Raw genomic sequence first — 11,469 nt, 5'->3', positions numbered from 1 at the left:
AGAGCCTGACGTGGAATTTGAACCCACAAATCATGAGATCACAATCTGAGCCAAAGTTGGACACTCAACCAACTGAGCCACCCAGGTGCCCCAAAATATTTCATAATTGTCTTAGTAGTAATTGCATACTACCTATACATCTGAGGAGCTCTAACATAGGAGCATTATTTAGGAAAATTCTACATACATGTGCTGTGCCTTTCTGGAGAAAGAACAGTGTTTCTAATTGCTTTGATAAAAATGAAAATAGATGACAAAGAGCTTGTATGATCTTATTTACATGCCCTCAAAAGCATCAAGCCATAACCTAGCTCTGTGACGTCTAGATTTTCCTCATGGATTAAGCATTGAGGTAAGGGAGTTTTTGACTTTCAGCCGGCCTGTGGTGAGTTCAGAATTTGGAGAGGTGCAAAGATCACTACCTCAACTGCTGTCTCAGTCGGACTCTCCACGGCTAAAGAAATTTGAATCACAAAGTTATAATTAGACTTGAAGTTCTTGCCTACTACAATAATATCTATTCACAATGACTCCAGTGTGTCTTAACTTTCACTTGAATATGTGTAACCTCTTCACTCCCCAGGAGGTTAGGTTAGTTTTCTTTAAAATTCTTTCCACTTAGCAGTGAATGGAACGCTCTAAAGATGCACTCTATTTAATAGGCACAACAGCTGCCAAACACGGCTACTGGCAAACTTATCTAAATTTTTAATCACTGTAGAAGATGAACACAGAGGGAAAGAACTATATAAATTCTCCCACTAGCGTAGCAATGAAAATATCTGAACAGCACTGGTAAGACCAATTTCCATTTTGTGGAAATAGGTTTTGCTGTGCACGGTGTGTCCCTTTTTCCTCATGGTCAAAAAATACTTCCAAGGCATATATATTTAAGTAGGTATTACAGGATATATATTCAATTGGATATCTTATTAAAAACCATGTTCCCAGGCAATGCCTGGGTGGCTCAGTTGGTTAAGACACTGACTCTTGATTTCAATTCAGGTCATGATCTCAAGGTTGTGACATCTAGCCCCGTATTGGGCTCTGTGCTGAGTGTGGAAACTGCTTCGTATTTTCTCTCTCCCTCTCTCTCTGCCCCTCCCCAACTTGTATGTGCATGCTCTTTCTCTCTCTGTCTCAAAATAAATAAACATTAAAAAGTCCATGTTCCCTTCAATGCCAAAATTATTAAATTGAAGCAAGAATGGGGCACCTGGGTGTCAGACTTGGGCTCAGGTCATGATCTTGCAGTTCATGAGTTCATGCCCCACATCAGGATCTGTGCCGACAGCTCAGAGCCTAGAGCCTGCTTTGGATTCTCTCTCTCCCTCTCTCTCTGCCCCTCCCCCTCTTGCTCGTGCATGCTTGCTCTCTCTCAAAAATAAACATTAAAAAATTTTTAAAAAACTGAGGCAAAAATTTGACTTGGGAAAATAATATATTGAAGGAAATATGTGAAAATATATGGATGCTGAAAAAAACAGTTTCTCCCCTCTATCACTGAGAAAAAGCAAGGAAATGTTAAAATATAGAAATAAATCTTTACTAGCTTCACTTTTAAAATTTCACAAATGGGACTAATTTCTGATTAATCTCTTAATATTTGGGGATGATATCAAAAGAAGGCCATTTCCACATTCAGCAAATATTGGTCATGCTACACCCAGCATCGAAAGTCATGGATGGGCTCTCTCCCCTGAATGCATGCATTCCTGAGAGATGTAGAGAACAGTTGTGAAGACCACACACTCTGGTCCTAGATTCTTTGGGTTCAAGTGCTGACTCTTCCTCTCAGAAGCCATGTGACACTAAACAGCATCTTTAACCTTGGTGCCTCAGCTTCCTCCTCTATAAATGGCGACTTTCATACATCCACTCTAATGGGTTGATGTAAGAATCAAATGATCTACTGCATGTGATGCCCTTAAAACAGTGTCTGGCCCAGGGGCACTGGGTGGCTCAGTCGGTTAAGCATCCAACTCTCGGTTTTGGCTCAGGTCATGATCTCATGGTGTCGTGGGTTTGAGCCTGGTGTCTGGCTCTGTGCTGGCAGGTCAGAACCTCTCTTTGATTCTCTCTCTCCCTCTCTGCCCCTCCCCCGCCTGCACTGTCTCTCTCTCTCTCAAAATAAATAAACTTAAAAAAAAACCTTTAAAAAACAAAAAAACAAAACAGTGTCTGGCCCAGAGTAAGCACTCAGTAAGTCTTAGCTGTTATCATTACCCTAATTTACTTGAGGGTTATTGTCTCTTTCCTACTATAACAGAACAGGGGGCTGCATGTCATTGACAAGTTGCTAAGGGTGTATGTAAAATGCACACAGTAGTAATGAGGTAATTCAATGATAGATATTTACTACAAGCTAGCACCATTCTAGGTATCTGGAAGATGTCAGAGAACAAAATTTAAAATCTTGGGAAGCCTGAGTGGCTCAGTCTGTTAAGCGACTGACTTCAGCTCAGGTAACCATCTCACAGTTTGTGAGTTCAAGTCCTGCATCAGGCTCTGTACTGATGGCTCAGAGCCTGGAGTCTGCTTCAGAGTCTGTGTCTCCCTCTCTCTCTCTCTGCTCATCCCCTGCTCATGTCTGTCTGTCTGTCTCTCAAAAATAAACATTAAACATTTCTAAAATTAAAAATAAAAATCTCTGCCCTCATGGAGCTTACATTCCAAGAGCGGCAGATAGAAAAGAAATAATAAACAGAGCAAATAAAGAACTTATATAGTATGCTAGAGGATGGCAGATGTTTGGTAAGAAAAAATAGACCAGGATACAGGAAATCAAGAGTTTGGGAAGAGGGGACCAGGTGCATTGAGAAGGTGACGTGTGAGCAGACACGAAGTGCATAAGTGGAGTTGACATTGCCAGGAATCAGAAGGAAAGGGGTTCAGCAGAGGGACCAGCTGGTGTCAAGACCCCAAGGTAGAGCACTGAGCATGCCTGTTGTGTTCCAGCCATGGCAAGGCCAGGATGGCTGAAGGAGAGTGAGGGAGACGGGGTAATTGACCATGAATGCTATCAAAGGCTTACCTAGGGGTAGGGTGGTAGCATGTGTGCGGGGGGAAATAGATTGTGTAGGGTCACACAGACATGTCAAGACTTTGCCTTTCACTCAGTGTGACGGGAGTTATTACAGGGTTTGAAGCTGAAGAGTGCCCTTATCTAAGCTGTTTTACGCACCCTGGCTGCAACACAGGAGATCAACAGGGAAACAAGGGGCCCGGTGAGCAGCTTGTTTGAGTAATCCAGACCAGAAGTGATGGCGACTTTGACTCCAGAGAGGGGAAGCGACGAGAAATGGTCACATCTGGATGTGTTCTGAAAGCAGAGCCAACGGAATTTCCTGATGGATTGGAAATGGAATGTGAGAGAAAGAGAAAGCAAAGACGTATTTTTGGCTAGAAGATCAAGAAGACTGGAGTAGTCAGTATGGTAATGAGGAACGACTCCTGGTGAAGTAAGTTTTAGGCAGCAGATGAGTAGAAGCGCTGCATAATTATTTCATAGTTTTGCTACGGAAAGATTTGCCACCAAGAATTCATGTTCAAAGAAAGACACATGCTTGATTTCATTAAAAGATCCACTCTTAGCGAATTATTGACATTGATCTGTAAACACACTGAATTAACCCAGAGGTATCTTGGTTTATTAAAAAATTGTTTAAAAATGTGGTTGCTATAGAAAAGTGACATTTTTATTACTTCTGAAAATAAGAAAATGTGATTTTTAAAAACTTCCCCCTGATTATAAATAGAATGTATATTCACAACAATAAATTAGGAAGTAGGGAGAAGTAACCTGTAGTTTTCCACCCAATTATGTAAGTCTTTTTCCTTTGTCTTCCTAAATTCATCCACGTAGCTATCCACAAGTGCATATCTACACAAATATTACAACGGTGAGGTCATATTTACATATAATTTTATATACTGCTTTGTTCCCATGCCAGTAAACATTTTTTTTTTTTAAATATTCTGTGGGCTCTCAACAGTTTTAGATGGATTCATACTATCTCTTCACACGGATAACCATGATTTCCTTGTTTCCATCACTTAATTTTCCTCACAAATGAGAATTCTTCTCCCCAGCACTGAATCCTTGATCATCTCTTCTTTATCTCCTGTTACTCTTAAGTACTCTCGTGACTGCAGTTATTGATGTGCTGACAGCACTCCAATTTATATTACCAACAGGAGCCTCTCTCTACGTCCACACTGTACACCCAACTGTCTCCTCATCACAGTCTTTTTCGTCTTGGCTGATGGCAACTCCATCCTTCTAGTTGCTCGGCCAACATGTTGACACTCTTCCCTTTCACACTTCACATCCAGTTTGCCAAGAAATTCTGTTGACCCAACCATTCAGATATATCCAAACTCTGATCACCTCTCGCCACCTTCACTGGCACCATCTTAGTCTGAGTGGCCACCATCTTCTGTCTGGATTATTAAATAGTTGTCCCAATGGCTCCCTTCTTCTACCCTTGTACTCTGTCTTGTGTCCTCAGCAAGGATCCAGAATTAGCCTTTAAAAATCTAACTGAGGTCATGTCACTCCTCTGCTCAAAACCTTCCAGTGGCTTTCCATTTCACTCACAATAAAAGCCCAAGTCCTTAAAATGGGGGACAAGGCCTGACACAGTCTGCCTCTCGCTCACCTCCTACTTCTTACCTCTCTGTCCTTGTCACTCCCCTAAACTCGTCGCTCTTTCTCCTTCATTCACTGCACTGTTCTAGCCTTGCTCTTTCTTGAACAGCTACACGAGATCGCATCTTAGGGTCTTTCACCAGCTGCACCTCTTGCCTAGAAGGCTTCTTCCTCAGATACCCGCCTGACCCTTGTCACCTTCAAGTCTTAGATCAAACTTCACCTTCTCAATGAGCCCCACGGGACCAGTTCCTGCATTTGTTTTTTTCCTTTGGACTATGTTTTTATATCTATATACTTCATGGTGGGTTTTTTATTTATTTTCTCTCTTCCCCACTATAATATAAGCTCCATAGTTATAGATGTTTTGTTCACAATTGTATCCAAGCACCAGCACACTGCCTGGCACATGGCATGCTTAACAAACATGTGTTTAATAAATGAGTGCCACTCTATTCTGTATGATATTTTTACAAGAAACTTTTTTCAGTGCTGCAGTCAAAATATTTATTTTTTTATTTTTAACTAAAAATGTTTAAAAAAACATTTTTTAAATGTTTTATTTATTTCTGAGAGAGAGAGAGAGAGAGAGAGAGAGAGACAGCATGAGCAGGGGAGGGTCAGAGAAAGAGGGAGACACAGAAGCTGAAACAGGCTCCAGGCTCTGAGCTAGCTGTCAGCACAGAGCCTGACGTGGGGCTCGAACCCATGAACCGTGAGATCATGACTTGAGCTGAAGTCAGACGCCCAACCGACTGAGCCACCCAGGTGCCCCACAGTCAAAATATTTAAAGTGTTTTTTGTTTTTCATTTTTTGGGTTTTTTTTAGTGTAATGCAGTCAAAATATTTTCATAGCATGATACTAATATTTCTCTGGGTAGGCTTTATCCTGATAATATTTTTTCAATTTTGATTATTCCATGATATGTGAGTTGAGTACGGTTTTAAAATGTATTGGGGATTTTGTTCTTATTCAGATTTGGCGAGGCCAACAGATCAAGATATGACTGCCATTTCAAAGGTAATTTGATGGATGTTAACTAAACATATTGTAGTAATCGTTTTGCAATAGGTACATATATCAAATCATCATTTAGTTGCATACCTAAAACTAATAACAATGTTATTTGTCAATTATATCTCAATAAAACTGGGGGAGGGAGGGGAGAAAGTTTGTTACTCACAGTTCCCAAGAGAGGGGGCATGCCATGCTACACCAAGCCACTTGGGGAAATACCAGGGTGGGTCAGGAGGCCAAAGGAATGTGGAGAAGAAATGGGCTTGAGCCTTTAGTTCGGTTTCAGTGGAAAAGGCAAAGAAAGGCAGGGTAAGCAGATTTAGAATTGGCTAGTTTGAATAATTTCACAGGTACTGGGCTACAGGGGTAATCCTCAGTTGTTCCATGACCTTGGGGGTTTAGGCCACAGTGACTGGACTGCAGGAGCTTCATAAAAGCAGGTCGGTGGAGATAAGGAAGGACTCAGGATTGGTGGTTTACATCTGAAAAGTCATGTTTGCAATCTCTAGGAATTAGTTAATCCTGGGAGTGGGAGTCCATTCTTGGGTCCTCAAGGCCTCAAGATACCAAAACATCATAAAATATGGAAAATAAAAACTCTGATGGGGCACTGGGGTGGCTCCATCGAATAAGCGGTTAAGCAACTGACCCTTGGTTTAGGCTCAAGTCATCATCTCACAGTTTCGTTGGTTAAGCCCCGCATAGGGCTCTGTGCTTAGGATTCTCTGTTTCCCTCTCTCTCTGACCTTTCCTGACTCGCACTGTCTCTGTCTCTCTCAAAATAAATAAATAAACTTAAAAAAAAATCTACTCTAAAAAAAGAAAATTAAAACTATGATTAATACAGGTGTTTTGTGTGTGTGTGTGTGTGTGTGTGTGTGTGTGTGTTTTAAGATTTTACTTTTAAGGCATCTACACCCAACATGGGGCTTGAACTCACAACCCTGAGACTAAGAGTTGCACACTCTACCAACTTAGCCAGTCAGGAGCCCCGACACAGGTATATTTTTAAAACTAACTTCGCTTTCATTCAAGCTTTCTATTATGCTCCTTCCTTGTGTGGAGCCCCTTCCCTTTCCTTGTTGCCATGACTATTACTCACCCTTCAGATCCTAACTTGAAGGTCATTTGTCAGGTTGGCCATAGAAGAGCGGAAGTTGTTCTTTTCATTCATCACCACATCCCCAGTGCTCAGCACAGTGCACGGCATGTGGTGGAGGCTCCTTGAACATCTTTGTGCTTCTAGAGAGGAATTCAACACAAGTATCAGCCCTCAACTTTAAGGCTCTGTTTGAAAATTACAAGTCTATTTCCCGAAGAGTCAAAGCAGAGGCATTTAAAATATTTGGATGGCAAGGATTCAGTTTCCTTTTTCTTGATGTTGACCCTACCAACTTTTCCCTTCCGGGTATAGGCCTGTAGAAGTAGTAGATGTGGGAGGAGAGTTTTAAATTAGCAGTCGAATACGTCAATTAGCAATCTGACGTTGCAATGCGAAGGTAGAGCCTTACACAACTTGCAGAGCCTTTTAAACTTCCTATTTAAACCTCCTATTTAAATTTAGTAGGTCAGACAACTTCTTAAAGACTTCACACTGGTAGCAACATTCAGTAGTGCTATTAATGCAAGTGCTTTCTCAGCTTTGAAACATATGCTCTTATTTCCAAAGTAAGATTTTGGAGTTGGTAGAAACTTCAGAAGTTTGACCTGGTTTCATAATTTCAAAAAACCCCAAACTTTTATAAGTCACACTATTTATATACCATGCATATTTTGTCCTATTACCTTGGGAGAAAAGACTCAATTCAAATGATTCTGTACTTTCTCCCTCTAACTCACCATCATGTTTAAAACAGAGAATGGTCTGGCAGGAAGTTCCACACTGTGACTGGTCTTAACTATCTGCCCAAGGAATAATAAATTGTGAAAAGTGCCACTCGATGACATCATATGTCAGTTTGCCATCTTTTCCTTTGATGAGAAACTTTCTGTATTTTCCAAATGAAGTTTTTTTTTTTGCCCCTGAGCAATGAAGGAGAGGTTTTCACCTATGTCTAGCCTTTACTTACAAGGGAATTTGAAAGCCAATAGACTTATCATGGAAGTTCATAAAAGATGACATTTCCTACACCACATATACTTAGTGTTTTTCCTACAGAAAGGAGGGGAGGGGGACTCAGAAATGTCCTTTTCACGACCCCTGATACATCTTTGCCAATTATTAAATAGGAATGTAGGGCAAGTGGGAGTGATTAAAAGCAGAACACCACAGCCTTCATCCTTCCAGGCTGCCATTCAGGAAGCACGCATGCCCGACGGGCTCGGTGATAGAAACCTGAGGTGAGAAGTGCAGTCCCTGTCCTCACAGAAGAGAAGCCTCATGAACCTCTCTTAGAAGCGAGGCTTCTCTTCTTATGCTCTCAAAGATATTTGTATTAAACCTCTAAGTTTCAAGAAAGAAAAGCCAAGTTGATTCAGATTAAGAAAAAAAAAGAAAAATTCTTATAAAGCATGTGGCTATCTCATGGAAGTCTCGTGGAATTTAAGGTCCTGAGGACCTCAGGACGGATGGGAAGTGGGGCCAGCTGTGTCACGGGAATCGGACACCAGGTCGCCATCTCTCCCCTCTCTTCCTTTCTGCACCTCGCCAACGTTCTTTTCTTCTCTGAGGACTATTTTTCTCTACTCCTTAAGTACACAAAGCTGAAAAGATGACCACTTCTCCAGCTCTCAAGGTGATATTGCTTCCATGCAAAAGGACTTGATTTGGGACTCTTTTTAATCTCCAAATACTCAGAAAATATATTCTGATTGGACTAGCCTGGGCAAGATGCCCATCCATGGATCAGTGACCGTAGCCAAGAGGACAGGGTTATTTCATACACTCTTGATATGACAAAAATAGGATAAAGTGGAGAGGGAAAAGCTAGGACCTGAGGTCCCTGGGTGGGATAAAACACATATTTTGAAACAATGCTTTGAGTGTCTGACTACAGCAACCCCCCTCAGGCATAAGGTTCTTCCTAAGAATGTGACAGACACCACCTACTCCTTCTCAGGTTTCCTTCAGGAATTTGACAAAAGACCTGACTAAAAATAAGTAGTAAACCATAAAACGTACGCCCCACAGGGATGATCTGGCCATAGACACGCCTCATACAATGGAATCAAGCCAATCAGGAATGGACAACCCAGCTCCTGGAGTTAACCAGCCAGTAAGGGTAAAACCTGAGAAGGAAGGAGGGGGAAGGGAGGGAGGGCTGACCAGAACCTTATAAAACAAGGGCCCTTGCTTATTATCATCCGCATTTACTTTCTAATGACCCTTCTCTGCAAAGAGAGATTTCATACTATTCTTACTTTCTAATTTTATACTCTAACAAACTTTTGCCTGCTTTTCATTCTGTGTCCACATCTTCATTCTTCAAAGCAGGGAGACAAGGAATCTTGGGTATTGAGGTAAAAAAATCCTGCAACATACAGTCACCTCTACATATAACCTTGTAGATTTAGGACAGGAGTTTGGGGACGTTTCCCAGAGAAGGTGTCTAGCTGTACAAATAACTCAATGTGTATCCAAAATAACATTACAGTCTAATTATTTTCTTTTAGCCAAGAAAGTAGTAGTCATCGTTAAAAGTTTGGGAAATAAAGAAATACGGGGAAAAAATTTAAATATTTGTCATTGTAACATTAAAAAATCCACTATTAATATTTTAGTATATTTACTTTAACCCTTTTGCCTATGCAAACTAATCTCTTGCTATATATTTAAATCTGGTATTAAATACACAATTTTGTATATTTTTCAAAACATAATACTATTAGATTGTGTGTAATTCTCCATGAAATTATATATTCTTGGGGTACCTGGCTGGCTCAGTCAGTGGAGCATGCAACTCTTGATGTTGGGGTTGTGAGTTCAAGCCCCACACTCAGTGTAGTCTACTCAAAATTAAAATCTTAAAAAAGATATTATATATTCTTTTTTAAAAAAAAATTAATGTTTTTATTTATTTATGAGACACACACACACACACACACACACACACAGCGTGAACAGGGGAGGGTCAGAGAGAGAGGGAGATATTGAATCTGAAGCAGTCTCCAGACTTTGAGCTAGCTGTCAGCACAGAGCCCAACACGGGGCTCGGACCCGCAAACCGTGAGATCACGACCTGAGCCGAAGTCGGGCACCCAACTGACTGAGCCACCCAGGTGTCCCAAAAGATATTATATATTCTTTAAAAACAATTTTAAATGACTACAAGGTATTCTATTGCATAATATCTTTGATCAATTCTCTATGATTTCTTCACTTCCAAATTTTTACTACTTAAAAAAAAAATGAGGTTACACAGTAGTAAATATCCTTGTAAATAAACCTTGATGTACTTCTATAGTTATTACTTTTAGTCATTAAAGGGGGGACACAACATAAGGTTTTAAAGATACCTGTAGTTTTAGGCAAGTGTAGTAAAAGGTTAATTGAACAACTAGGCTCATCCCCCCTCCTGAGCCACATTGATAATGTAGACAAGAGGAGGGTAGAATTGGAGAGTAATCATCACCATCTGCCCAACTACCTCCTTCTTTTTCATCCTTTGTTTGTAACCTGTACTGGTAAACTAGTTCTTTTCAGCACTTGTACCTTTTCCCTGAGCCCGTCAACACTCCGCCTGTGTCCTTGCGTTGCACTCAGCGTCATTCTTCCCTAACAGTTGTGACACTGTATTTTAGTTGTTGACATGAGCTTGTGAGCTCCTGGAGGCCAAAGGCTGTGTGCCTTCCTGTTCTGCGTATATCCCATATCTAGCACAGAGCCTGGTATACAACATATGGCCAATGAATTCGTGCATCAGTAGGTCAGTGAATGAATAAGTAAATAAGTGATTTGATTGGTCAGTTTCCTAACTCCCCACTGAACACAAGAATTTTTTCTACAGGCTTTTCTTGAATACTTCCAGTGTTCTAGCTTGTGGAGAAAATGTGGTGAATTAATGTGTATTTATTCACGAACCCAATAAAAATCTATCCTGTGTCTATGACATGCTCCTGGGGGCTCATATTTCCCTGGTGACTCTTACACAGCACACCTGGATTTCTGGGGGTACAGACGTCTGAAAAATGACCATGGCCTCCAAACATTTTTTTCCCCAGGTAATGTTTAATATTAAGACATTTCACATACAAATTTAAATCTAAATCTAAAAACTGGCACTCTATATGGCAACAATGTTAAAGCTGGCTGCCTTAATTTAGATGGGAAGATTTATTAATTTCTATAGGTTGTCAGATTTATTAATCCCCTTACCCAAGAAACACCTATTGAATGTTTATCTTGAGCCTATAGGTTCTGGTAGGCATTTGACATTATGACCTCCACAACAGACTAATGAATCTGGGTAGCTAGAAATAGTGTAAATAGAATAAATAGGGTGGATGGCAGAAACAATTCCCTGAGGACTGAGCTCTTAAGAATCAAGAAATTGGGTCTGAGTTCAAGCCCTGCCATCATCTGGATTTGCAGCCTTGAATAACACCTTTATCAGCATCGACCTCATGTGTACAAATGATTGGAGATAGTGTCCAAGGTCCTTCTACCCCTAATACTGAATTACAGAATTATCATTTCACAATTCAAGGGAGCTAAAAAGAACCCACATACTGGGGTAATGAAAAGTTTTGGAAACAGATAATGGTGAAGGTTGCACAACATTGTAGATGTACTTAATGCCACTGAATTCTATGCTTGCCATGGTTAAAATGGCAAATGTTATATGTATTTTATCACAATAA

Source organism: Crocuta crocuta, unplaced genomic scaffold (assembly GCF_008692635.1).
Source record: "Crocuta crocuta isolate KB4526 unplaced genomic scaffold, BGI_CrCroc_1.0 scaffold155, whole genome shotgun sequence".
Lineage (NCBI taxonomy): Eukaryota > Metazoa > Chordata > Mammalia > Carnivora > Hyaenidae > Crocuta > Crocuta crocuta.
This window is presented reverse-complemented; position numbering follows the sequence as displayed.